General features: G+C 43.9%; 1 protein-coding gene across 1 annotated transcript in view; it reads right to left on the reverse strand.

Annotated features, from left to right (window-relative positions):
* TRAPPC9 (trafficking protein particle complex 9) overlaps positions 1-26,578 on the reverse strand; it is an 848,931-nt gene that overhangs the window by 520,385 nt on the left and 301,968 nt on the right. The gene's annotated exons all lie outside the window — the stretch shown is intronic.

Below are 26,578 nucleotides of genomic sequence, written 5' to 3' on the forward strand. Positions count from 1 at the left end.
GCCCTCAAACGGTAGATCCTGCAGGGTCTGCTGCAGCTCTGGTGGCAAGCCTGACACCTGGAGCCAGGAGAGTCGCCGCATGGCTATCCCCGAAGCCAGGGTCCTAGCGGCCGAGTCCGCTATGTCGAGGGAGGCTTGCAGGGAGGTACGTGCCACCCGCTTACCCTCCTCTACCAAGGCCCCAAACTCTTCCCTCGATTCCTGGGGAACCAGCTCCTTAAATTTCGCCATTGAGGACCAAGAGTTAAAACTGTAGCGGCTCAGGAGCGCCTGCTGATTCGCCGCTCGAAGTTGGAGCCCTCCCGTGGAATAGACCTTGCGTCCGAACAAATCGAAGCGCTTAGCGTCCTTCGATTTGGGCGCAGCGGCCTGCTGGCCATGGCGCTCCCGTGCATTGATTGATGAGACCACCAGTGAGCATGGCTGGGGATGTGTATACAAGTACTCGTGGTCTTTTGAGGGCACAAAGTACTTCCTCTCCACCCCTCTGGCCGTGGGTGGAATAGAGGCCGGGGTTTGCCAGATGGTGGTGGCGTTCGCCTGTATGGTGCGGATAAGCGGTAACGCCACCCTAGATGGGGCATCCTCTGCGAGGATGTTCACGATTGGGTCATGAACCTCCACAATCTCCTCCACCTGGAGGTCCATATTGCGCGCCACCCGGCGCAACAGGTCCTGGTGAGCCCGAAGGTCTATAGGAGGCGGACCCATGGCGGATGTACCCGCTACGGCCTCATCGGGGGAGGAGGAGGAGGATCCCCCCGGTGGCAAGGGGTCCAAGGGCGGATCCTGTTCCAGGTGTTCCTGGAGCTGGATATCCCCTGACCCTGGGTCCAGGGCGTCCGCCGGTGTGGGCACTGGAGCCTCCATGCCACCTGGAGGAGGGCGGGAGATGGTGGACTCCGGGACCCTGGGCTCGGAACGTGCCGAGCGGGAGGCAGATGGTGGGGCCCCTTGTGCCTAGTGGTAGGCCCACGGTGTCCAGAAGGACCAATGCGCAGGTCCCTGCTTAGGGTCCTCAGCCGTCTCCTGCAAATGGCCTACATCTCCGAGGCTTGAAGGCCTTGCAGATTGGGCACTTATCTGCTGGATGGGCTTCCCCGAGGCACTTCAAGCAGGAGGTGTGCGGGTCGCTCGTGGGCATAGGCCTCCCGCAGGACGCGCACGGCTTAAAGCCAGGAGCCTTGGGCATGGGCCCAGCTGTGCGCCGGGGGGAAAAGGGGGGAGAACAACCCCCTTAAACCCCCGCTAACAATTTACAACTATGCGAAAACTAAACAACTATCTAAAGAACTGTAATAACTATACACAACTATCTACACTAATGAAAACGAGAAAGCTAGGGAGAGTGGAGAGCAGCTATGCCGCGCTCCACAGTTCCAACGACCGTCAGGAGCGGTAAGAAGGAACTGAGGGGGCGCTGGGTCGGCTGGGGTATATATCCAGCGCCATGAAGGCGCCACTCCAGGGGGCTCCACAGCCGACCCACCGGGGGTTGCTAGGGTAAAAATCTTCCGACGATCGTGCACGCGGCGCGTGCACACCTAACTGGAATGGATATGAGCAAGCACTCGAAGAAGAACCAGTGTAACTTACACAGCACAAACCCCAAGGAGCACAGCAGGAGCGCCTTAAAACTCATTACAATTCTTCCTGTGACCCTTCATTAAACGTTATGATAGTCTGTGGTAAACCAGTTTTCAAAGGCAGACATTGCAATGACTACCAAGTAAGCCATCAGTGCTCTCCCAAGTATGCAAACAAAATGGAGGGCATGAGAGACGAGTGGCTGATTATTTCTGATGTCACAATGTTACTGCTCAGGAAGCAGCAGGAGCTTTTAAATCTGCAGTGCTGTGTGGAAAAGACATCAGGCTTTTCCAGTGTTCCAGTTTCCCCAAATTTCCTTTAAAACCAACACCACAGAAACACTCAAACTCATACGAGTTTATTCCCATGCACATTAATTAGTGGCTGAAATTTGGTACAAGTTCCCTATAGCATGTTTCAGATTTAAAATATGAGACAGACAGACCCTGTAAAACAGAAAATTCCAATGCAAAGTTAACTATGGTCTTACTACTGCAAGAGCATAATAAGCACTGTCAGCTATTTACAACTGTTAGCCCTGCAGAAACAACAACTAAACGAGACTGAGGTGCAGATTCTATTCATCTTGAGATCAATAGAATCACTTACCAAGTGTCTATAAATTAAATCATTCCAAGCCTTACAGTAAGAAATGAGGTTGCACAGGTGTCACTGAGATAATTTTGCCTGCAGAATCTTTACTACCGATGATGATACACAAGTGGGAAGGAAATGCACTTGAGTTGTAGAGCCCATTATTAAATATTTATTCCTCATGTAGGTACTGAAATACTGTAATCAAGTCACCCCTTAACCTTCTCTTTGTGAAGCTAAATAGACTGAGCCCTTGAGTCTATCACTCTAAGGCATGTTTTCCAATCCTTTAATAATTCTTGTGGCTCTTCTGTGAACCATCTCTAATTTATCAAAGTCCTTCTTGAATTGTCGACACCAGAACTGGACATAGTAATCCAACAGCAGTCGCACTAGTGACAAATACAGAAGTAAACTAACCTCTTTACTCCTTCTTGAGATTCCCTGTTTATTCATCCGATTAGCCTTTTGGCCACAGAGACACATGGGTGAGGGCATGTTCAGCTGACTATCCACAATGACCCCAAAGTCTTTAACAGAGTCACTGCTTCCAATGATAGAGTCCCCCATCCTGTAACTATGGCCTACATTCTTTATTCCTACGTGGATACATTTACATTTAGCCATATTAAAACCTATATTGTTTACTTGCACACAGTTTACCAAGCAATCCAGATCACTCTATCATTGACCTGTCCTCTTCATTATTTATCACTCCCCCAATTTGTAGGTCATCTGCAAACTTTATCAGATGATGTTTTCTTCCAAGTCATTAATAAAAATGTTAAATAGCATATGGCCAAGAACTGATCCCTATAGAACTCCACTGGAAACACACCCATTGTTCAATGATGCTTCCTCATTTATAATTACATTTTGAGACCGATCAGTTAGCCAGCCTTTAATCCATTTAATGCATGCCATGTTAATTTTATTAGAGAGACGGGCGGATGAGGTAATATTTTGTATTGGACCAACTTCTGTTGATGAGAGAACACACCAACGGAAGCTGATCAATAAAAGATATTACCTCACCACCAATCTTGTCTCTCTAATATACTGGAACAGACATGACTACACCACCACATTAATTTTATATCATTCAATGTTTTTTAATCAAAATGTTGTGTAATACTAAGTCAAACACCTAACAGAAGTCTAATTATACTACATCAACCTTATTGCCTTTATCAGTCAAGATATCATGGTAGGGTGACAGACTTTCCATAAACACAGGTTGACTGGCATTAATTATATTACCTTCCTTTAATTCCATATTACTCAAGTCTCATCTGAACCACTCCATTATCTTGCACGGGACTGTTCTTGCTATACCAGTTCAATAGTAAAAAGAACAGGAGTACTTGTGGCACCTTAGAGACTAACAAATTTATTAGAGCATAAGCTTTCGTGGGCTACAACCCACTTCTTCGGATGCATATAGAGTGAAACATTGAGGAGATATATATACACACATACAGAGAGCATGAACAGGTGGGAGTTGTCTTACCAACTCTGAGAGGCCAATTAAGTAAGAGAAAAAAAACTTTTGAAGTGATAATCAAGATAGCCCAGTACAGACAGTTTGATAAGAAGCAAGTGTGAGAGTACTTACAAGAGGAGATAGATTCAATGTTTGTAATGGCTCAGCCATTCCCAATCCCTGTTTAACCCTGAGTTGATTGTGTCTAGTTTGCATATCAATTCCAGCTCAGCAGTCTTTTCAATGGGACATGTACACCAGCTACCACCAGATTATGTGTAAGTCAACTTAGAATCTTTTAATTTAGTTTTCTGTGAATTCACAGAAATGAGTTATCAAGAAGAAATACCTTATAACATATATGTATAGCTTCTATTTGTTTTTTCTTGGCAGATCAAAAAAGCTACTTACCCAGATTCTGCACCTTAGGTCACAATTTTAATTTTATTTAATTATTTGAAATGTATTGATCTAAAATAAATTCAGATTCCTGAAGTTCTTCAAAGTAACGATAGTAAGCAGTATTTGTATAGTTCTTTTAATCCATGAAGAACTTTGCAAACATTAACTAAGCTTCACAATACCCCTCGGAGTGGTGAGATAAGTTATAGTATCCCCCGTGTACAGATGACGAAATTTCAGTGAAGTTGCTCAGAATTTACATTGATGTACCGGACATCAGAATTTGAAATAGGGCAGCACATATGCAATTTTCTCAAGTCACAGAAGAAGTTAGTGTCAGAACCACGTTTTGAACTTAGTCCTGTGAGCTTTATAAGATGCAACATGCACACTAAGATTTAAGTGAGAAATTGTCCTCACCCACAACTATTTCACATTTGGGGACAATATATACCTTCAAGTCAGCGGCACTGCTATAGGTACCCGCATGGCCCCACAGTATGCCAACATTTTTATGGCTGACTTAGAACAACGCTTCCTCAGCTCTCGTCCACTAATGCCCCTACTCTACTTGCGCTACATTGATTGACATCTTCATCTTCTGGACCCATGGAAAAGAAGCCCTTGAGGAATTCCACCATGATTTCAACAATTTCCATCAACCTCAGCATGGACCAATCCAAACAAGCGGTCCATTTCCTGGACACTACTGTGCTAATAAGCGATGGTCACATAAACACCACCCTATACCGGAAACCTACTGACCACTATACTTACCTACATGCCTCCAGCTTCCATCCAGGAGACACCACACGATCCATTGTCTACAGCCAAGCTTTAAGATACAACCACATTTGCTCCAATCCCTCAGACGGAAACAAACACCTACAAGATCTCTATCAAGCATTCTTAAAACTACAATACCCACCTGCTGAAGTGAAAAAACAGATTGACAGAGCCAGAAGAGTACCCAGAAGTCACCTACTACAGGACAGGCCCAATGAAGAAAATAACAGAACGCCACTAGCCGTCACCTTCAGCCCCCAACTAAAACCTCTCCAGTGCATCATCAAAGATCTACAACCTATCCTGAAAGATGATCCCTCACTCTAACAGATCTTGGGAGACAAACCAGTCCTCGCTTACAGACAGCCCCCCCAACCTGAAGCAAATATTCATCAGCAAACACACACCACACAACAAAAACACTAACCCAGGACCCTATCCTTGCAACAAAGCCCAATGCCAGCTCTGTCCATATATCTATTCAAGTGACACCATCATAGGACCTAATCACATCAGCCACGCCATCAGGGGCTTGTTCTCTTGCACATCTACCAATGTGATATATGCCATCATCTGCCAGCAATGCCCCTCTTCCACGTACATTGGCCAAACCGGACAGTCTCTAGGCAAAAGAATAAATGGACACAAAACTGACATCAGGAATCATAACATTCAAAAACCAGTAACAGAACACTTCAACCTCTCTGGTCACTCAGTAACAGACTTAAAGGTGGCAATTTTGCAACAGAAAAGCTTCAAAAACAGACTCCAACGAGAAACTGCTGAACTGGAATTAATTTGCAAACTAGATACTATTAACTTGGACTTGAATAGAGACTGGGAGTGGCTGGGTCATTACACAAATTGAATCTATTTCCCCATGTTAAGTATTCTCACGCCTTCTTGTCAACTGTCTGAAATGGGCCATATTGATTATCACTACAAAAGTTTTTTTCCCCTGCTGATAATAGCTCATCTTAATTAATTAGCCTCTTAGAGTTGGTATGGCAACTTCCACCTTTTCATGTTCTCTGTATGTATATATATCTTCTTACTATATGTTCCATTCTACGCATCTGATGAAGTGGGCTGTAGCCCACGAAAGCTTATGCTCAAATAAATTTGGTAGTCTCTAAGGTGCCACAAGTATTCCTGTTCTTTTTACCTGGGGGTGGGAACTATTCTGTGTTTTTTCACCAAAGGGAAAGAGGAGAGAAATGTTTTAGGATGACATTTTAAAATCTCATACATTTGTATCACTGTCCTGTGGCAACCACGTTAAAAATACAAGTGCCTCACATGTACTACAGGGAAGATTAGGTAAGACAAGAAGTTAACTCACGTTGTGCAGTAACAATGATTCTTCAAGATGTCTCTCTCTATGGGTGCTCTACTATGGGTGTGTCTGCATCTCTGTACTGCTAATCGGAGAACTTTGGAAGCAGTCCATCCAGCCCACGCATGCACTGCTCCTCACCTGCCACGAGGCTAGCCAGCAGATGTGGGCAATCCCTCCTCAGTTCCTTCTCTACTCCAGTCAACTATTAGAACTCCGAAGTAGCGAGGGGGTGGGGGGGGAGCCATGGAGAACCCATAGGAATAAACATCTTGAAGAACCATCGTTATTGCACAAGGTAACTTCTTTTTCTTCTTTGAGTAGTGTCCCTACGGGTGCTCCATTGTAGGTGACTCCCGAGCAGTGTCCACCACTGGAGTCTGGGACTTTGGAGTCAAGTCTGATATGGATGATAGTACTGTGGCACTCAATTTGGCATTTGCAGCCAAATCCCCCAGGATGGCATAGTGATCTACAAAGGTGTGTACAGATGCCCAGGTAGCTGTTCTGCAGATTTCTAAGATAGGGATACTGTTGGAGAAGGTGACAGATGAGGAGACTGACCTTGTAGAATGTGTCTGTACTGAAGATGGGGGTTTTACGTTATGCAATTGGTAACTGAGTTTAATACAGCCTAGGACCCACTTAGTCTCTGAGCTGAAATCGATGTACCTTTTGACCAATATGCAATGGAGAGAAAGAGACTCAGGGATTTTCTGAAGACTCTTGTCCTGTCCAAACAGAAGGCCCAGGCACTCCTCACGTCGAGTGTATGGAGGATAACTTCCCTATTATCCTGACGAGGTTTGGGATAAAAGGCTGGAAGCTGAATAAGCTGATTTATGTAGAATGTGGAAGTCACCTTGGGAGTGAACTTTGGATGTGGTCTAAGCGTGACTTTGTCAAGGAAGAACATAGTGAAAGGGGGATGCACCATCAAAGCCACTATTTCCCCCAACCCTTCTTGCAGAGGTGATGGCAATGAGGAATGCCATCTTCATGGAAAGATGAGTTATGAACAAGTAGCCCTGGGTTCAAATGGTGACCTAGTCAGACCTTTTAATACTAGGCTGAGATCCCATTGAAGAGAGGGAGGTCTGGGTTGTAGGAAGAGGTTTCGCTATGCCTTTGAGAAACCTCTCTGCAGTTGGATGGAAGAAGATTGAGTATCCTTCTACCTGCTGATGGAAGGTTCCAATTGCTGCTAGATGAACCTTCAGCAAACTGATAGAGAGTCACAACTTTTTGAGAGTCAATAGGTAGTCTAGAATCACAGGTAAGGTGGATGTATTAGGGATCCCACCAGATCTGGAATCTCTTCCATTCCTGTAGATAGGTATGGCAAGTAGCTTCTTTCCTACTGTGCAATAACACCTCCTGGACCTCCTCAGAGTAAGATGTCTCTCTGTGCTGGAACTATGAAGGAGCCAGGCTCTGAGCTGCAGAATCCATAGGTTGAGATGGAGAGTGTCTCTCTCGTTCTGTGATAGAAGGTAAGGAGTGATTGGAATAGTCATCGGTGGTCATAGTGCCAGCTGTGATAGGTAAGGGCCTGTCTGGGCCAGGTGCGAGCAATCAGTATGACGTTTGCTCTTTCAACTTTCAACAGGACCTTTGGTAATACGGTAGAGGCAATAGGGGAAAGGCTTAAAGAAGGCCCTTGTCCCATGGAAGGAGGAAAGCCTCTCCCATGGAGTGTCATCCAATCCCTGCTCTAGAGCAGTACTAAGGACATTTCTTGTTCTAGTAATTAAAAAATAAGTCTATTATCGGTGTCCCCTGTTGTCGGAATATGTTGTGGAGTACTACCAAATCTATCTCCCATTTGTGGTCGTGTTGGAATTTGCGGCTAAGACTGTTCACCATCGTGCTGTGTATTACTTGTAAGTAGGCCGCTGATATTAAGGTATTCTTGGAGATGCAACAGTTCCATAGTTTTAGTGCTTCTACATACAGGGAATGAGATCTGGAGCCTCCCTGATGGGTTATGTAATACATCCAGGCCATATTGCCTATCCATGACCCTTACATGTGTGTCTTTGCTAAGCATTTCTGACAGCTCTGAGTTTGAGCAGGTTGATGTGGAGGTATGTCTCTGCTGAAGACCATTTGCCTTCTATTGTGCCACCATTGAGATGTGTACCCTATTCTATGAGGGATGCATGGGTGGTCAGGAGAAGAAATGGGGAAGACTGAATAAATGGAATTCCCCTACAGATGTTTATTGAGTCTTTCCATCAGTCCCAGGATTGCTTGACCCTAGTGCACATCAATAGTAGTTTGTTTATATTCTCTCTGTTCGACCTCTAAACCAAACCACACCATGCTTTGGAGGCATCTCGTCCATAGTCTGGCTTGAGCAACCACCGATGCGCCCATGGCCATATTGCCCAGGAGCTGGAGGTAATGTTTGGCTGAAATTTGGGGCTGGATTGTAGTGTGTCTATCAGCAAGAAGAGACTGAGAAATCTGTGATGTGGGAGGAGCACCTTTGCCTGAATGGAGTCGGCTCCTATGAATTCTAGCCTCTGTACCGGTGTTAATGTCAATTTTTGTTTGTTGATCTATAGGCCCAAATTCTGAAACAAGTCCAGTGTAGTTTGAGTGACTCACTGGGCCTCTGCGAAGGCAGTTGTCCATAAATCATAATGCCTTCAGATTGTAAGTGGGCTGCCACTACTGTGAGGACCTTGGAGAATACTCTAGGAGCCGATGAGAGGCCAAAATGGAGTACTCTGTATTGGTAGTGGTCTTGACCTAGCATGAACCTGAGATAACATCTGTGGCTCAGTACGATCACGATGTGAAAATATGCATCTTGGAGGTCGAGGGCCGAGAATCAGTCTCCTTTTTCCAACTCTGGATTGATCATTGATAACATGATCATCTTGAACTTCTGCGCTTCGATCAACTTGTTTAGTGCTCTGAAGTCTAGTATGAATCTCCAACCCCCTTTTTTCTTTGTATCAGGAAGTAACGAAAGTAGAAGCCTCTGCCGATGAGATGTGTGGGCACTGGCTCTATGGCTCCTACGCTGAGGTCGTGGTTTATCTCCTGACGTAGCAGGCTCTCATGAGAAGGGGCCCTGAAAAGGGACATGGAAGGTGTTTGGGAGGGAAGAGGGAGGAGAAATGGATGGAGTAGTCATCTCGGATGATCTCAAGCACTCATTTGTTGGAGGTTATCCATTCCCAGGTGCTGAAGAACAGGGAGAGAGGATTTCTGAAGGGATGGGTGGGATTTTCCAGCATGAAATGAGGAGAGTGTTCTACGGGCACTTCAGCCAACCCGTCAAAACTGTCTCTTCAAGGTAGAGGGCTGAGAGGAAGTTTGCTGAGATCCTGATGTCTCATCTGGAGAACCTGGGCTTCTTCCTCTGGGGTTTATACGATCTCTCTGAATATTGAGATGGATATTGTGAGCGAGGCTTGAATGGTGGCTGAGGACTGTGAATTTTTTTTGTACCAAAATGGATAGATCCTGAGGGATAGACAAATAGCCCTTGAACCTTTTTAGTGTGTTGTGATGTGTCAGTCTTTTCAACAAGTAATTTCATGCACTCAAAGCGGAGGTCCTCCACTATCGTTTAGACCTCCTTGAGGAAGTCAGAGAGATGAAGCCATGAGGCCTGTCTCATCACAATGGCAGTCAAAATAGAACATGCCACCATGTCAGCTGCATCAAGTGCAGACTGGAGAGATGTTTTTGCCATCATCTGGCCCTTGTTAACCAAGGCTTTAAATTGTTCCTTGTGAGAATTGGGAAGCTGTTCAATAAAAGAACTAAGCTTCACATAGTTCTAATAGTCATATTTCGCACCTCTCTGAATTGGACGGTGGTCGAGAAATAGGCCTTCCTGCCAAACAGGTCCAGGCACTTCCAGTCCCGGTCATAAGGAGTGGACTTAAAGTGGTGTTGGTGGCCTTTATAGTGAACTACATCCACAATGATCAAATTGGCAGTTGGGTGTGACAACAGGAATTCCATATCCTTTGCTGACACACAATATTTCTTGTCTCCCGTTACAAGTTGGTGGAACAGACGCAGGGGTATGCCATATCACCTGGGTGGGGTCCAGTAGAACCTCATTAATAGGGAGGGCCACACTGGAGGAGGTGGAGGAATGTAGAATGTCCACTAGCTTGTAGTGCGACTTACAGACCTCTTGTAAAGGTATATGGCAGGGGTAGGCAACCTATGGCACACGTGCCGAAGGCGGCACGCGAGCTGATTTTCAGTGGCACTCACACTACCCGGGTCCTGGCCACCAGTCCGGGAGGCTCTGCATTTTAATTTAATTTTAAATGAAGCTTCTTAAACATTTTAAAAACCTTATTTACTTTACATACAACAATAGTTTAGTTATATATTATCGACTTTTTGAAAGAGACCTTCTAAAACGTTAAAATCTATTACTGGCACGCAAGACCTTAAATTAGAGTGAATAAATGAAGACTCGGCACACCACTTCTGAAAGGTTGCCGACCCCTGGTATATGGAGTGGCGCTGCCACCCTCTGTGCCAAGTCCTGGAATAGTTTAAAGTCATTTGCCATGGCGACGATGATGAGAGGTGGACTGGAGGAGTGACTTCGTCCTCAACTTTGGCTCTGGTTCTTCCCTTGCCTGCGTGGGGAGTTGAGAAGCCCTTGAGGCAGCAGCCAAAGGAGGGTACTTCCTCAGCTGCTGGTAGGCCACACCAGAGGTGATGGAGGCCTGTTGCCTTTGGGCCTGCCGGGGTCCCTGTATGGCCATTGTGATGGGAAGGTACCGTGACTGCCCGAACTGGGGAGGCTGTTACTCAGAGGGGTAGCATGCCCAGTGTCCATACTGAAACTGGGCTCCCTATGGCGGGTGTGATGAGAGTTGGGAAGAGATGTCCTCTTGCTCACTTTCTGAAAAGAGCAATATGTGGCAGGCAACCATTGGTGAGACGCAGGCTCTGGGAGAACTCGGTACCAGGGTCCTGGTACTGAGCAGAGGAGAGTCCGGTGCATCAGTGACCAAATGATCCGTTGTGCACCTGAAATCTGGAGGTACAGAGGGCGTTGGTACCGGTGGAGACTGTCAGTGATACTGACCAAACCAGTGATAGTTTCCAGCTCAACTGGGGCTCACTATGGGGACTCAATGACCTTTTCTTAGAGGCTTTACATGAGTGGCTCGCAGGCGTTTCTCTGAGCTCACCTCACTTTGAAGTGGAGGATTGCAGTGAGAGCTCCCGCCAGGACTCCAGTGGCTGAAGGGCTGACTACATGACTATGAGTTTGAGGCTCAGTTCTCTGTCCTTCCTGGACCTGGGCTTCAGTTGTTGACACAAGCCACACTTCTATGGACTGTGTTTCTCTCCCAAGCAGCGAATGCACTGCAAGTGTCCATCAGTCACTGGGATAGATTCCTTGCAACTGAGGCACTTTTTGAAGCCACAGGGGGTCAATGGAAGACAAAGTCCTTTTCTTTTCTTCTTTTCCTATATTTTTTTTTAGGCGATAGACAAAATAAAATGTAAATGAAGTAAAGAAAGGAAAAAGACTTCAAAAGAAGCTAAAATTAGCAATTCTAAGAGTTAATGTTCCATGAGTGGACAGCTCTAGCTCTGTCTGTAGCCGGGGTGGTTGAGAAGGAACTGAGGAGGGTTGCCTGCACACCTGGGCTACCCTCATGGCAAACAAGGAGCAGCGCATCTGCAGGCTGAACAGACTGCTACCAAAGTTTTCCGATCAGCAGCGCAGGGACACACACACCTACGGTGAAGCACCCATAGGGACACTACTCAAAGAAGAATATAAGTGATTCATTAAAGAGAGAGGACAACACAAAGAATGGGGATCCTCTTGGGGTGCCATAGAATAAAATTTTCTATACTTCTAGCATACCTACACATTTGCATTCTGTCACGTCCCCAAAAAACACACATTTACTGGAAGAGTTGCAGTTCAGAAGGTATTTATTAAATTAAATTTCTTTCCTTGGCAATTGTACAAAGCCCTTAATATCAAGCATTGGATTTTAGATGATTTCCAGATTAATCCCAAATTAAACAATGAGCATGTAAAACCAGAGATGGTAGAGGTGGTTCATATCTCAATGAAGACCAAAAAATATCAGCTTATCTAAAATATAGGAGATCCATACTCGGAGCATGAAAATTTAGATTTCAAGTCTTAAATAATCCTAGCAGCTGTTCATTTTCCATGGAATCAAATAGAACCAGTTAGAAATCTGCAATAAGATAAATGTCTGGTTCTCCTATAGTTTACACCAAGGAACCACACAGCTGGGTGGGTGAATTTACTCTGAAAATATCAGTCAATCAGTGAAATTCAATCACTATTGAGTGCTCCCTCCATGGCCTTTCCTCCTAACTAACCAATCCAAAAAATAAATAAAGCAAACCAATGCCCTAATGTGAAATTGCCATCTGACCACTTGCACAAGTGGTAAGATGGCCATTTGCAAAAAATCAATGGACACTCTAAATATCAAGACTTCATTACATTGGGCAGAAATGTTTTAGTGATAAACCACAGAACACTAAAGAAAATCATTTATCACAGTAATTATCTTGAAACGTTTTGTTCACCAAGACAGCTTCCACAGACAGTGGAACGTAATTCCTTAACACAATTATTTTCTCTCTGCCTGTTTTTGGAAATCCTTGTCATTACATATCTCAGGTTATAATATGTTGCAGAGAAATCAAAGTATAATTATCAAAAGAACAAACTGTCACTCAAGCCATAGAATTTATCAAATTACTTTTAATATTTGGCAATAAAGACTTCTAGTTAATAACAGGTGGAATTATCAAAAGTGCTTACCCTGATTTAGCCTTATTTCTAACACTCCTTAAAACAATTATGTTAGGCAAGGAAAACAGATGGATAGAATGTTCAAGAGTATGTCATTTCATATTTTTTTACTAGCATTTCAATCAATCTCTTGTAAATTTGGTAATTACATACAGTAACAAAGGGTCTGCCTTGTTTTATATACTATATTCAGGAGTAAGCAGGGAATGTACACCAGCTAAGGAGGTGTATCCACATTAATTTACGGAGTATTATTATTTTTTATATAGATCCTATAGTCTGCTAGGGTCACTGCAGAAGGATTAGATCAGGACCCTACCCTTAACAGCTGACAATGCAAGAGAACATATAAAGGAGTGTGGAAAAGAGGAGAGATAAAAGGCAGTGTCATTGTGTTGGGAAGCTAAGCATGTGTCTTGTGGTTCAACAATTTTTGTATTCTAGTTAATTAGGTCTACTTTAAACAAAATAGAGCCCCCACTAAATCCAATACAGTTTTTAAATGCTTAAAAACATTTTCAAGCAAACTAGCAAAAAGTCTACAGTAATTCTCAGAAAAGACTGGTCTACTTGAAAATGTTTAGTTTTAAAGCTCACCTCTGTGTACGTATAAAGTTTGAGCAACTATTTTTAGACATTTATTATAAGAAAAATTTAAGATAACAGTCTCAGACTGCGACCAAACTTCAAATATTTCTGTAAGCAGAGAACATACGGAACTTGGGTTTATAAGGAAATATCACTTGGTACTAAACACCTTCTAATAATATAATTAGAATCGGTGATAAGAAAAATTAAAACTTGAAAGTCTGAAGCTTTTCTTTAGTAATTCAGAACATCTTTAATTGCTCAGCACCATCAACTGTGTTCTGTATAAAACCATGTCACATGGAGAGTGATATTTAGTGATATTCAATAATCAGCTGAACTGTATTTAGAATGATACACTGTTAAGGCAAACAATTAATAAAATTTCCACTGACTCCCACTTAGTAATGAAGAATGCTGTATACCTGCATTAAGTAGCACTTTAACTGTTGCTTATGGAAAATGGCAAAGACAAACATATTAAACAACATGAAGACCAACAGGTTCTGGTCTTAATTAAATGTATTTTTCCATCCTTATAAAATCTGCAATGTGTAATTAAAGCTCTACTAAATAGAAGATACTAATGCACTGTCAAATATGAGGCTGGCTTGAAGCAGAGCAATCAAAGGAAATAACCTATTAAAACAAACCAAGGTTTCCATTAAGAGAGCCATTTCCAATCGAAAAGCTAATCAATACTGAATGACCATATATTTTGTGTTTATACAGAACGTTCCCATCTGAGGTTACTTTGCATTTAATAAGCCATTACTTTACAAAGAATAAGCAAACCTTTAACATCCTTCTGAAATACATAAGTGCTTTTAAATCCATTTTACCGATGGATAGACTGAGGCAGATGTTAGTGCAGAGACTTTTCCAAGAACACACCACAAGTTAATGGCATACTCAGGAAGAGAATTCAGCAATCCCTATTCCCAGGGCCCTGCTATTACCATTAGTAACATTTGATCTGTCCCTACATACAACCTGCAACAAGGAGACCCTCCTGAGAAAGAAGCACCAGACACCTTCATTATGTTATTCTCCCCTTGTCAGGACCCTACAGAGCTCTCCATAGAGTTGAGATATCTGTGAGAAGAAATGGCAAAGAATGACTTGGTGTGAGGACTGGGAAATGCACAACATCCACTTCTGTGCCAAGCAGATTTTCCCCAGCCTGGGACTGAATTAGCGCTCTCACTGAGAACCTTACACAATGGGGATACATTTTAAGGGATGTTCCTGGGGCAGCTGCAGTCCAGGAGTCCCTTGTAACATAGCTCCATTGGTACTTGCCGCCAGGCATTGGGGAGGAAAGACACCTGCCTGGGGTTTGGCCTGCAAAGGGATTGGCATCCTGTGGATCTTCTAGATTTGAAGGTTGGGCAGATGGATTAATTTTGTAGCAGGACTAACCTAAAACTAGAGTGTAATGATCAGGAAAGAACAGCAGAGAGAGTAACGAATAATATTAATACTCTGTGTGTGCATGTGTACATTTACTTCGCTAGGTTATACTCGTCAAGAAAGAAAATATTGGTATTTTAATTATTTATATGTAAAGTCTCTACAGTCAACAGTAACCAAAAAGGAAAAATGGCACCCAGTACCACAAGGCAACTTTGGCAGTTTATGAGCAAAATCTTGAAATTGCCTGATATGCGTTCTCTCTCTCTCTCTCTCAAGATGTATGCATTGCCAAAAATAACACCTGCTATAAAACAAAATACCAGAGTGGGACTAAATAAGTAAGAATCTTGGAGCTCAAATACATGCTACAAGTAAATGTATGGGGAAACCTAGTACTGGTACTATTGATAGAGGAAGAGGAAGAGAAAAAAGCAAGTACACAAGCAGGAACATAAGCACGTAAAGATACTATGGCCTGGTCTACACTATGAGTTTAATTCGAATTTAGCAGCGTTAAATCGAATTAACCCTGCACCCGTCCACACAATGAAGCCATTAATTTCAAAATAAAGGGCTCTTAATCTATTTCTATACTCCTCCATGACGAGCGGAGTAGCGCCGAAATCGATATTGAAATTTCGAATTAGGGTTAGTGTGGCCGCAATTTGATGCTATTGACCTCCGGGAGCTATCCCACAGTGCAACATTGTGACCGCTCTGGACAGCAATCTGAACTCGGATGCACTGGCCAGGTAGACAGGAAAAGCCCCGCGAACATTTGAATTTTATTTCCTGTTTGCCCAGCACAGGAAAGCACAGGTGACCACAGAGAGCTCATCAGCACAGGTAACCATGCAGGCCGATAATCGAAAAAGAGCACCAGCATGGACCGTACAGGAGGTACTGGATCTGATTGCTATATGGGGAGAGGATTCAGTGCTAGCAGAACTTCATTTGAAAAGACGAAATGCCAAAACTTTTGAAAAAATCTTCAAGGGCATGATGGAGAGAGGCCATAAATAGGGACTCAGAGCAGTGCCACGTGAAAATCAAGGAGCTCAGACAAGCCTATCAGAAAACAAAGGAGGCAAACAGTCGCTCCGGGTCAGAGCCGCAGACATGCCGCTTCTACGCTGAGCTGCATGCAATTCTAGGGGGGGGCCGCCCCCACTACCCCACCTCTGACCGTGGATTCCGAGGCGGGGGTAATCTCATCAGCCACACCTGAGGATTCTGCGGACGGGGAAGAGGAGGACGACGACGAGCTTGCAGAGAGCATACAGCACTCCGTTCTCCCCAACAGCCAGGATCTTTTTCTCAGCCTGACTGAAGTACCGTGCCAAGCTAGTACCCAAGACCATGACCCCATGGAAGGGACCTCAGGTGAGTTTACCTTTTAAAATATAAAACATGGTTTAAAAGCAAGCGTTTTTTAATGATTAATTTGCCCTGAGGACTTGGGATGCATTCGCGGCCAGTACAGCTACTGGAAAAGTCTGTTAACATGTCTGGGGATGGAGCGGAAATCCTCCAGGGACATCTGCATGAAGCTCTCCTGGAGGTACTCCAAAAGCCTTTCCACAAGGTTTCTGGGCAGTGCAGCCTTATTCTGTCCTCCATGGTAGGACACTTGACCACGCCATGCTAGTAGCAAGTAATCTGGTATCATTGCATGACAAAGCCTGGCAGCGTATGGTCCCGGTGTTTGCTGGCATTCAAGCAACATCCGTTCTTTATCTCACTGTGTAATCCTCAGGAGAGTGATATCGCTCATGGTAACCTGGTTGAAATACGGGAATTTAATTAAGGGGACAGAGGTGGCCGTTCCTACTGGGCTGTTTGCCTGTGGCTGAAAAGAAATCCTTCCCTGCAGTTAGCCAAGCGTGTGGGGCGGGGAGGGGGGGGGGAGAATTGGCGCTGAGCTTTTCGCATTTGGCTAGCAGGGATCTTCCCTGATACCAGCCACGCGGTGGGGGAAGGGGTACAGCGATCATCCCAGATAATTCATGGCGGGGGGGGTTAGTTTGGTTTCTGCAGGGATCTTCCCTGATACCAGCCACGCGGTGGGGGGAGGGATAAAGCCATCATCCCAGAGAACTGGATGGGGGGGGTTAGTTTGTTTTCTGCTGCTGAAGGTTAACAGGAAAACCACAGAACTCAACGGGCTTTGATTGGTATGTGGGAAAGGAGGGCGCAGAAGCCGAAAGACAATGGCTTACCATGGCCGTATGCAAGCCGAATTCTGTTGCCCGGACCTGCGCCTGTGATCTCTAACGCCAAAGCCACAGGCACTCAACATTAAGATGGAAAATGCGACCTTGTACTAAAATCACATGTGCTATGTAATGTGAATAGTGTTGTTCACCGTGAAAGAGTATAAGCATTGTTCTGTAAAATGTATCTTTTTAAAAACTTCTCTCCTTTTTTCCATCCCTCCAGCAGCTGCTAATTTTTCAAGCCTCCCTCCTCTGTCCCGAAGGCTATCTCAGATAAGGTGGCAGAGAAAGAGGACGCGAGACGAGATGTTCTCGGAAATAATGGAATGCACCAGCAATGAAAGAGCTCATTTGAATGAGTGGAAGGACATGGTATCTAAGTACAGGAAAGATGCCAGTGAACGTGAGGTCATGAGGGACGCTCGAGATGAGAGGTGGCAGGCTACAATGCTGGGGCTGCTGCATGATCAAACGGACATGCTCCGGCGTCTGGTGGAGCTTCAGGAACGGCAGCAGGATAACAGAGTGCCGCTGCAGCCGCTGTATAACCTCTCTCCCCCCTCACCATGTTCCATAGCCTCCTCACCCAGACGTGTAAGAATGCAGCGGGGGGGAGGTTCCGTGCACCCTCCCAGTCCACCCCAGTGGACAGCCCAACCAAAAGGCTGTCATTATATTGAATTTTTTCAGTGGCCTTTTACTTTCCTCCTATCCTCCTCCCAAACCCCACCCGGGCTACCTTGTCGGTTCTCTCCCTATGTTTATAATCAATTAATAAAGAATACATGATTTTTAAATGATAGTGACTTTATTTCCTTTAAAAGCAAGCTGTGATTTAAGGGGAGAGGGTGGTTTGCTTACAGGGAATGAGTCAATCAAGGGGGCGGGTTTTCAACAAACAGAACTTTCACACCGTAGCCTGGCCAGTCATGAAACTGGTTTTCAAAGCTTCTCTGATGCGCAGCGCTTTCTGGTGTGTTCTTCTAATCGCCCTGGTGTCTGGCTGCGCGTAATCAGCAGCCAGGCGATTTGCCTCAGCCTCCCACCCTGCCATAAAGGTCTCCCCCTTACTCTCACAGATATTGTGGAGCACATAGCAAGCAGCAATAACAATGGGGATATTGGTTTGGCTGAGGTCTGACCGAGTCAGTAACGAGCGCCAGCGACCTTTTAAACGTCCAAATGCACATTCTACCACCATTCTGCACTTGCTCAGCCTGTAGTTGAACAGCTCCTGACTCCTGTCCAGGCTGCCTGTGTATGGCTTCATGAGCCATGGCATTAAGGGGTAGGCTGGGTCCCCAAGGATAACTATAGGCATTTCAACATCCCCAACAGTTATTTTCTGGTCCGGGAAGTAAGTCCCTTGCTGCAGCCGTTTAAACAGAGTAGTGTTCCTGAATATGCGAGCGTCATGAACCCTTCCCGGCCAGCCCACGTTGATGTTGGTGAAACGTCCCTTGTGATCCACAGGTGCTTGCAGCACCATTGAAAAGTACCCCTTGCGGTTTATGTACTGGGTACTCCGCATGTACTGGTGCTCCGGTGCTAAGATAGGGAGATGGGTTCCATCTATCGCCCCACCACAGTTAGGGAATCCCATTGCAGCAAAGCCATCCACTATGACCTGCACATTTCCCAGAGTCACTACCTTTCGTAGCAGCAGCTCAATGATTGCTTTGGCTACTTACATCACAGCAGCCCCCACAGTAGATTTGCCCACTCCAAATTGATTCCCGACTGACCGGTAGCTGTCTGGCGTTGCAAGCTTCCACAGGGCTATCGCCACTCGCTTCTCAACTGTGAGGGCTGCTCTCATCTTGGTATTCTGGCGCTTCAGGGCAGGGGAAAGCAAGTAACAAAGTTCCATGAAAGTGCCCTTACGCATGCGAAAGTTTCGCAGCCACTGGGAATCGTCCCACACCTGCAACACTATGCGGTCCCACCAGTCTGTGCTTGTTTCCCGGGCCCAGAATCGGCGTTCCACGGCTATAACCTGCCCCATTAACAGCATGATCTCCAAAGCGCCGGGGCCCGCAGTTTGATAGAATTCCATGTCCATGTCCTCATCACTCTCGCCGCCGCGCTACTGTAGCCTACTCCTCGCCGCCTGGTTTTGCAGGTTCTGGTTCAGCATAAACTGCACGATAACACACGAGGAGTTTACAATGTTCATGACTGCTGTCTTGAGCTGAGCGGGCTCCATGCTTGCCGTGGTATGGCGTCTGCACTGTTCACCCAGGAAAAAGGCGCGAAACGGTTGTCTGCCGTTGCTTCCCTGGAGAGGGGGGGAGGATGTACCCAGAACCACCCGCGACAATGTTTTTGGCCCCATCAGGCATTGGGATCTCAACCCAGAATTCCAATGGGCGGAGGAGACTGCGGGAACTATGGGATATCTATGGGATAGCTACCCACAGTGCAACGCTCCGGAAATCTACGCTAGCCCCGGTACATGGACGCACACCACCGAATTAATGTGCTTAGTGTGGCCGCATACATTCGACTTTATACAATCTGTTTCCAAAATCTGAATTCTGTAACTTCGGATTAATCCCGTAGTGTAGACATATCCTATGAAGTACCACCATCAAGCCAGAACTAAACAGACCACTACTTCACTCTAGTAGTGGTTGTAAATTTATTACTTACTATTACTTATAGTATTAAACCTCATACTTGATGACAATTTATTCAGTTTCACAGTGACATTCACTTACAAGAATCCCCAAGCTTGTGTAGCAAACAGACTTAAACAGCCTTCTCACCTCATCGCCGACAAGATCACTGTGTGGTGTTTGAGTAGGCTGAGATTGTTTGTGGAAGACGGCAAAAGTATTAAAGACACAAATGGATATCAAAAAGTATTTCAAAAAATCAGTGCCAGATAGCGCCCTGAATGTGATACAGAGATGGTCCCTCAGGAGCCACCTCCTGCTAAGAAAAGCAGAACATGGAAGGAAGAAAAACAAACATTTCAAGACCAGTGGGAAATGCAGTTAATTGGGTTTTTGAAGCCATCTGATTCTGTTTCTGAGCAAGTTGCAGTTTGTGCTCTTTGTAAGAGAGAAATTCATCAAATCAAAATGTATGCAATGCAACATCACTATAGCACTAATGCAGGGGTACTTGAACAGAATTACCACAAGTGAGTTTCAGAGGTGCAAGTTGTTACATGATGCAAAAACCGAGTTTGAAAAACAGCGGCAGCTCAAAGATTTTTTGAATAAAGCGGATTCAGATTCGAGTGGCTACTTTTAAAGTTGCACTACATTTGGGGCAAGCAAGGAAACCATTCAGCAATGGAGAACTCCTGAAAAAAATTGTTCTGGCTGTAGAACCAGAAAGTAAGCTTTTCAGAGAGATACCACTCAGCAAAGACACATTACAGAGGACTACAAGAGATCTGGTGAATTTTCTACAAAATGAAATAGCTGGAAAAGTCACAGCAAGCCCTTTCTACAGTCTGTGCTTGGATGACACCCTTGATGTCATGAAGAATCCCAAGATAATCGTATATGTTCGCTTTTTGGACTGTGATCACCATTGTTTTTCTGAAGGTGTTTTATGTCAGGTGAGCCTCATTGTATATCTGCACTGCGAAGTTGTTGATAAAACTTTTGTCTCTCCCGCCCCCGCAAAAGTTTTGCTGACACAAGTGGCAGTGTCCTGCCGACAAAGCTAATGCTGCTTGCGGGGCTGGAAGTATTTTGTGCTGACAAAGTACCAACAAAGAGCGTTTACACACGCTGACTTTTACCGACAAGGCTGTATCGACACAGCCTTGTCGCTAAAAGCTGTGTGGTGTAGACAAGCTCTCCGAGACAGGCTACTGGCAAACAAACTCATTTTTGAATGTGTTCAGGTGAGAATGCAGGAGTGTCGTGTTAGCTTTGACAATCTCTGCAGTTTGACAGCTGTTGGGGCAGCAGCTATCCAAAGTGCACGAGTAGGGGTGCTGAACTGCTTCCAAGAAAGGTGCCCTCAGAAACGTTTTTTTTGTTTCACTGTTTTGCCCACCAAGAAGTACTTGCCAGCAAAGCTTCAATGAAAAGTATGAATGAGGTTGAATCCATAGTGGAAAAAATGCATCAGTGCTGTCAACACCAGCAGTGTCAAAGGGAGACTTGCAACTCTGTGTGAAATGGGCTGAGACACACACAAGGTGCTGCTGAATTACAACCCAATCCGCTGGTTTAGTTTTAATGACCGTGTACAGAGGCTGTTTGAGCTCTGGGAAGAGCTTGTTGAGGTTCTGAATAAAGTTTCACCGGAACTGTCCCAAAAACTATAAGATCCAGAAACACATGGTTGCCTGCTCTTTTTGAAAGAGTTTTTACCAAAGCTTTCTTCCTTGAACCTGGAGCTTCAGAAACCTCAGCTAACACTATTCGATAGCATTGAAATCATTAATACATTTAGAATGGCAATCACTGACATAGTCCAGCACTTACAAGAGGAGCAGTCAGTTTCTCAGCTGTCAGGATGAGAAAGTGCAGCAAAAAGTTGGCTCGGCTGTAACCGAATATCTGAGTATCCTTTCGGAGGATCTTGAAAATTGTTTCAGTGAGGAAAACTTTTTCCATCAGTACACCTTTGTGACTGACCCATTCAACAATTCTGGTTCAGCTTTATTAGCTGTAAACAAACTAACTGCCATGCAAGACAGATGAGATTCCTTACATCCAGAGAATTAAAGGAAGCTAGAGTTCCTCATGCTGAAAATGTGCAATGATTCAAGAATGAAAACATACTTCTGTCAGCCTGCTGTTACAATGCAGGAGTTCTGGAGTAACGTGTACCTGTTTGAAGACACCTACAAGACCCTAACTGAAGTTGCTTTGCTTTTCTTGTCCCTGTTTTCTACTACTGTGCTGTGTGAGAGGGCATTCAGTGCACTTCATTTCCTGAAAAACAAGTACCGAAACCGCCTCACTGATGCCAACCTCGAAGCTTCTCTTCTAATTTCACAGGAGACCCAAGATCCTGCAGACTTTCCTTTCAAACAGCTGCTTAGATTTTGCAAGTAATCTGATCCACACAATGGATGTGCTAAACCCCAGAACTTTTATCATCACACTCTATTTCTAACATACAAAATAATAGGATTATGTTTGTTGTTATCATTATTATTGGCTTGGATTGATTTTTTTTTTGGTCTCTCTGAAATAAAAAAATTGGAACAATTTGGAGATATGATTTTCATTATTATTTGGACTTCTATTATGTCAAAGCATTTTTAACTTTATTTCAGAATTGTTGTACAGACCACCACTTTTACCAAAAAAGCAAAAGAAACAATCATAAAAAAGACAAGAACATTCAAAGCACCTTATTTGTGCTTCTATTCTGTTAGGTCATAAGAACATAAAAATGGCCATACCGGGTCAGACCAAAGGTCCATCTAGCCCAGTATCCTGTCTTCCAACAGGGGCCAATGGCAGGTGCCCCAGAGAGAATGAACAGAACAGGTAACCAAGTGATCCATCCCGTCACCCATTCCCAGCTTCTGGCAAACAGAGGCTAGGGAGACCATCCCTGCCCATCCTGGCTAAACGACATTGACAGACCTATCCTCCATGAATTTATCTAGTTCTTTTTTGAACCGTTATAGTGTTGGCCTTCACAGCATCCTCTGGCAAGCAGTTCCACAGGTTGACTGTGCGTTGTATGAAAAAAAAATCCTTTTTTGTTTGTTTTAAACCTTCCGCCTATTAATTTCATTTGATGGCCCCTGGTTCTTGTGTTATGAGGAGGAGTAAATAACACTTCTTTATTTACTTTCTCCACACCAGTCATGATTTTATGGACATCTATCATATCCCCCCCCTTACTCGTCTCTCTTCCAAGCTGAAAAGTCCCAGTCTTATTAATCTCTCCTCATATTGCAGCTGTTCTATACCCCTAATCATTTTTGTTGCCTTTTCTGAACCTTTTCCAAGTCCAGTCCAAGGGGCGACCACATCTGCACGCAGGTCCAGTATAAGAATAGAGATAACTGTATATTATTTTTATTATTGCGTCTGCAAAAGAACCCCAAAACCTTACATAAATAAATTACAATATTTGGATGTATATATGTGCATATTACCTTATTAACTTTACGAAAAATAAATAATTTTAGGAAAAAGTGTCAGTGTGGCCACCAGCAAGAGTTGGTGGCCGTACTCTGAGGCCACCAAAAAATTTGTTGCAAGAACCCCTTGACTAGACAAGAGTCTCCTACTAAGAAGGGGCTCTGACCACCTGACTACAGGTTCCTCAAGCTCCCTTCTGATAAATCTGTACTGAGAGATTGTCCATAGTGCTCACTTTTGAGCAAGTAACAGAGTAGTTGTGGGTCTTAAGTAGCAGGGGATTCTCCTTTCTCTACATGCTACTTTGTCATCAAATTAGTCTAAGCATTAGTATCTATAAAATGGAGGTGATACCTCCTTTGTAAAGTGCTTTGAGATTTACTAATGAAAACAGTATATAAAAAGCTAGATATTTTACAGTGATATACTGCAGGTTCCCTAATGCATACATTCTGTAAATAATATGCAGGTAATCCTTTTTTATAATTTCCATTTATACATTTTATAGTGTATATGGGAAGAAAGAAAAAACAACCCACTGATGGGGAAATAAACATAGCAGCAATTCATTTCTACAGCGCAGTTAACTGCATGTTAGTTACAGAATGCATATTTTAGGGAACCTGCAACATATCACTGTAATAATAATAATAATTGCCCAGCTCGGTAATAATTTATTTAATTTGGAACCAACAAAACAACTTTAACATGTGAAAAGCAGAAACCAAATCCTAACTGAATTTTCAGTTTTCACTGCTAAAAATGGCTCTCACAGTTAGTCTATTTAAAGCAACTTGACCTTTTATGAGACTTGGTGCCTCTGTGAATTAGGTGAAATTATAAGGCAGCTACAGTGTGGATCCAAATAGTCTATGAAACAAAGTCAGAAATATCTCTGTACAACGTTCAAGTTCTACCCTAGACTTTCTCAAGTCTGTGCACTGTGTGCATTTTGAATTTCAGTAGAAACGTGCGGAGTACACCAAACATTTATCTAGCTCATCCATCTATATTTATGTCTCGCCAAGCCACTGAGCAATGAAATTGCAGCATCCCTTTGTAAAATAATACAATGGCAGTGACAAGTAGCTGAAGATAAATATAGCTTCTGCAGATACAGCTGGGGAATTGAATAATGCAGTGCTTCTCCCCCCCCCACCCAAATCAGTCCACTCAGCAAGGAATCCACACCACGCTTAGAAGGCATATTTTTAATCTGAACTGGCTAAAAATAACCTTGTTTATAATGAGTGTGGAAATGCAAGCAGAATAATATTCAGTTTAAACGGGATAGCTGTCATGCTGTACTGCTCACACATTAACTAATGGGGTGAATCAAGGGTACTGTTATAGACAAATATACAGGTTGACAGATGCAAACAGAATACACGGCAGTTTCTTATGGGACAGAGTTCATTTCAATATAAGAGTTTCCTTACTAATTAGCTATTGGAGCTATATATTCCTAAATTATTGAACACGAGTTGGTGTCTCCAAAACATAAGGGTGAGGAGGAGAAAAAGAGGGTACTAACACTATACCCACAGAATTATTTCTCCACCAGTTGAACTGTTCTCGAAAAAATAGTCACAGAAAGGAAAGCAAAGTAATTTTTCTGGCAGTGTATTTGTAGTAGCCTGTTTAAATAATTGAAAACAAATTATGTACAGTCTGTTGGCATGACAGTAATGCAGCACAATGCCAAGACGACAAACCCAGTTTCATAAGTGCCTCAAGGCTTATCCCTGGAACCATGGAAGCACTTGTTATAGACCTCAGCCATCACAGAATCTCATACTGGACTGAGATTCATAGGAGGGCAATCTACCAATAACATGGGGTCTTGTTTGACCCTGAAGCAGAACTGGATACAGTGGCTTCTCCTCTTGGTGACAAAGAGACTTAGTCAGGACTTATTCCCCCTTGGATAAAACATAATGCTTGACTGAGACTTAAGAAAGAAATTTGTGCTATTGTATGAAAATTCTGTTCAAATAATCTGCCCAGACATAGGTTTTTTCCCTGTTACCCAGCAGGTGAGAGTCTTTGGTCTCAAACAAAAGAAGACTGACGTAGAAGATGGACAACGAGCTCTCAATTCCACATCACTGATGTGGAGCTTGCATCTCTTACAGAGTTCACAAACCTTGAAAAGACTGAAGAAAAAGGTAAGCATCCCAGTTCACCACCCAGAAATATTACTGTAGATGGTAAGGGAGATGAGAAAGAAATCCCCAGATGAGCATGTGTTACCATCTCCTTTTACATCTTGAGTGACCTGAGCCATAAGTGGCTCAGCTGTAAGTAGTGGCAAAGGGGTTGTATCTGGGCAATCAATCATAGGGAGGTCACATATGTAGCGTATATAGAGGTGTCACCCAGTACACTGTTAAGGACCCTATCTGTGGATCAAAGCCTACATGAATGCCCTGACATCTGATACAGATGAGGTCAGAATAGTAGGATTCTGAAGGATCCAGGAACCTCTGTTGTGTGCTGAGATTACTAGTACTAAATTAGGCTGAAGTGGAGAGATTGGGAACCTTGGTGGCAAATTAGGCCTAAATGGAGAGGTCCAGGGGCCTGACTGCCACTTCAGTAGCGCTGGAATTAGATTTGGATAAGCCTGGGGACCTTTGCACCACGTAGATGGTATCATGAGCTTGGCTCAGCCAGATAAAACCGGGGACCTGGACTCCACATAAGCCAAGTAGAGGGCTACTTAGGCTAGCTGATCTTCAAAGTCAATCCCAGACTTACATGTTGCTACACTTAAGCCACCTGGGCCTGAGAGGGCTCCCCTATCAGTAGAGAAATGAGAGATGATCTTCCCCGCTCCTTTGGACGAACATCACAATTTAGTTTAAGAAAAGGCAGGGAATCTGAGGTTCAACTGGCAAGTCTTTAAAAAGTCACTAGAATGCCTCTGTTCTTTCTAAACTTCACAGCAGTTGACTTCTGCTGTATTTACAAAATTATTAGACAATACCTTAGACATTTCAAAACTACTTGCAAAGAAGTAATAAAAACTAGAAGCAAACAACAATTTATTTATTTATATTAACCCATAAAAACTATGTTAAAATAATGTTATGGTTGCATGGACCCGAAAGTCAGAAAATGCCACAGTTCAGATGGTGAGGATGATGCATCAAAAAAGATCACAGAAAACATAGGATTCATAGATTCTAGGACTGGAAGGGACCTCGAGAGGTCATTGAGTCCAGTCCCCTGCCCGCATGGCAGGACCAAATACTGTCTAGACCATTCCCTGATAGA

This window comes from Terrapene carolina, unplaced genomic scaffold (genome assembly GCF_002925995.2).
Source record: "Terrapene carolina triunguis isolate 2854851 unplaced genomic scaffold, T_m_triunguis-2.0 Scaffold58, whole genome shotgun sequence".
Lineage (NCBI taxonomy): Eukaryota > Metazoa > Chordata > Testudines > Emydidae > Terrapene > Terrapene triunguis.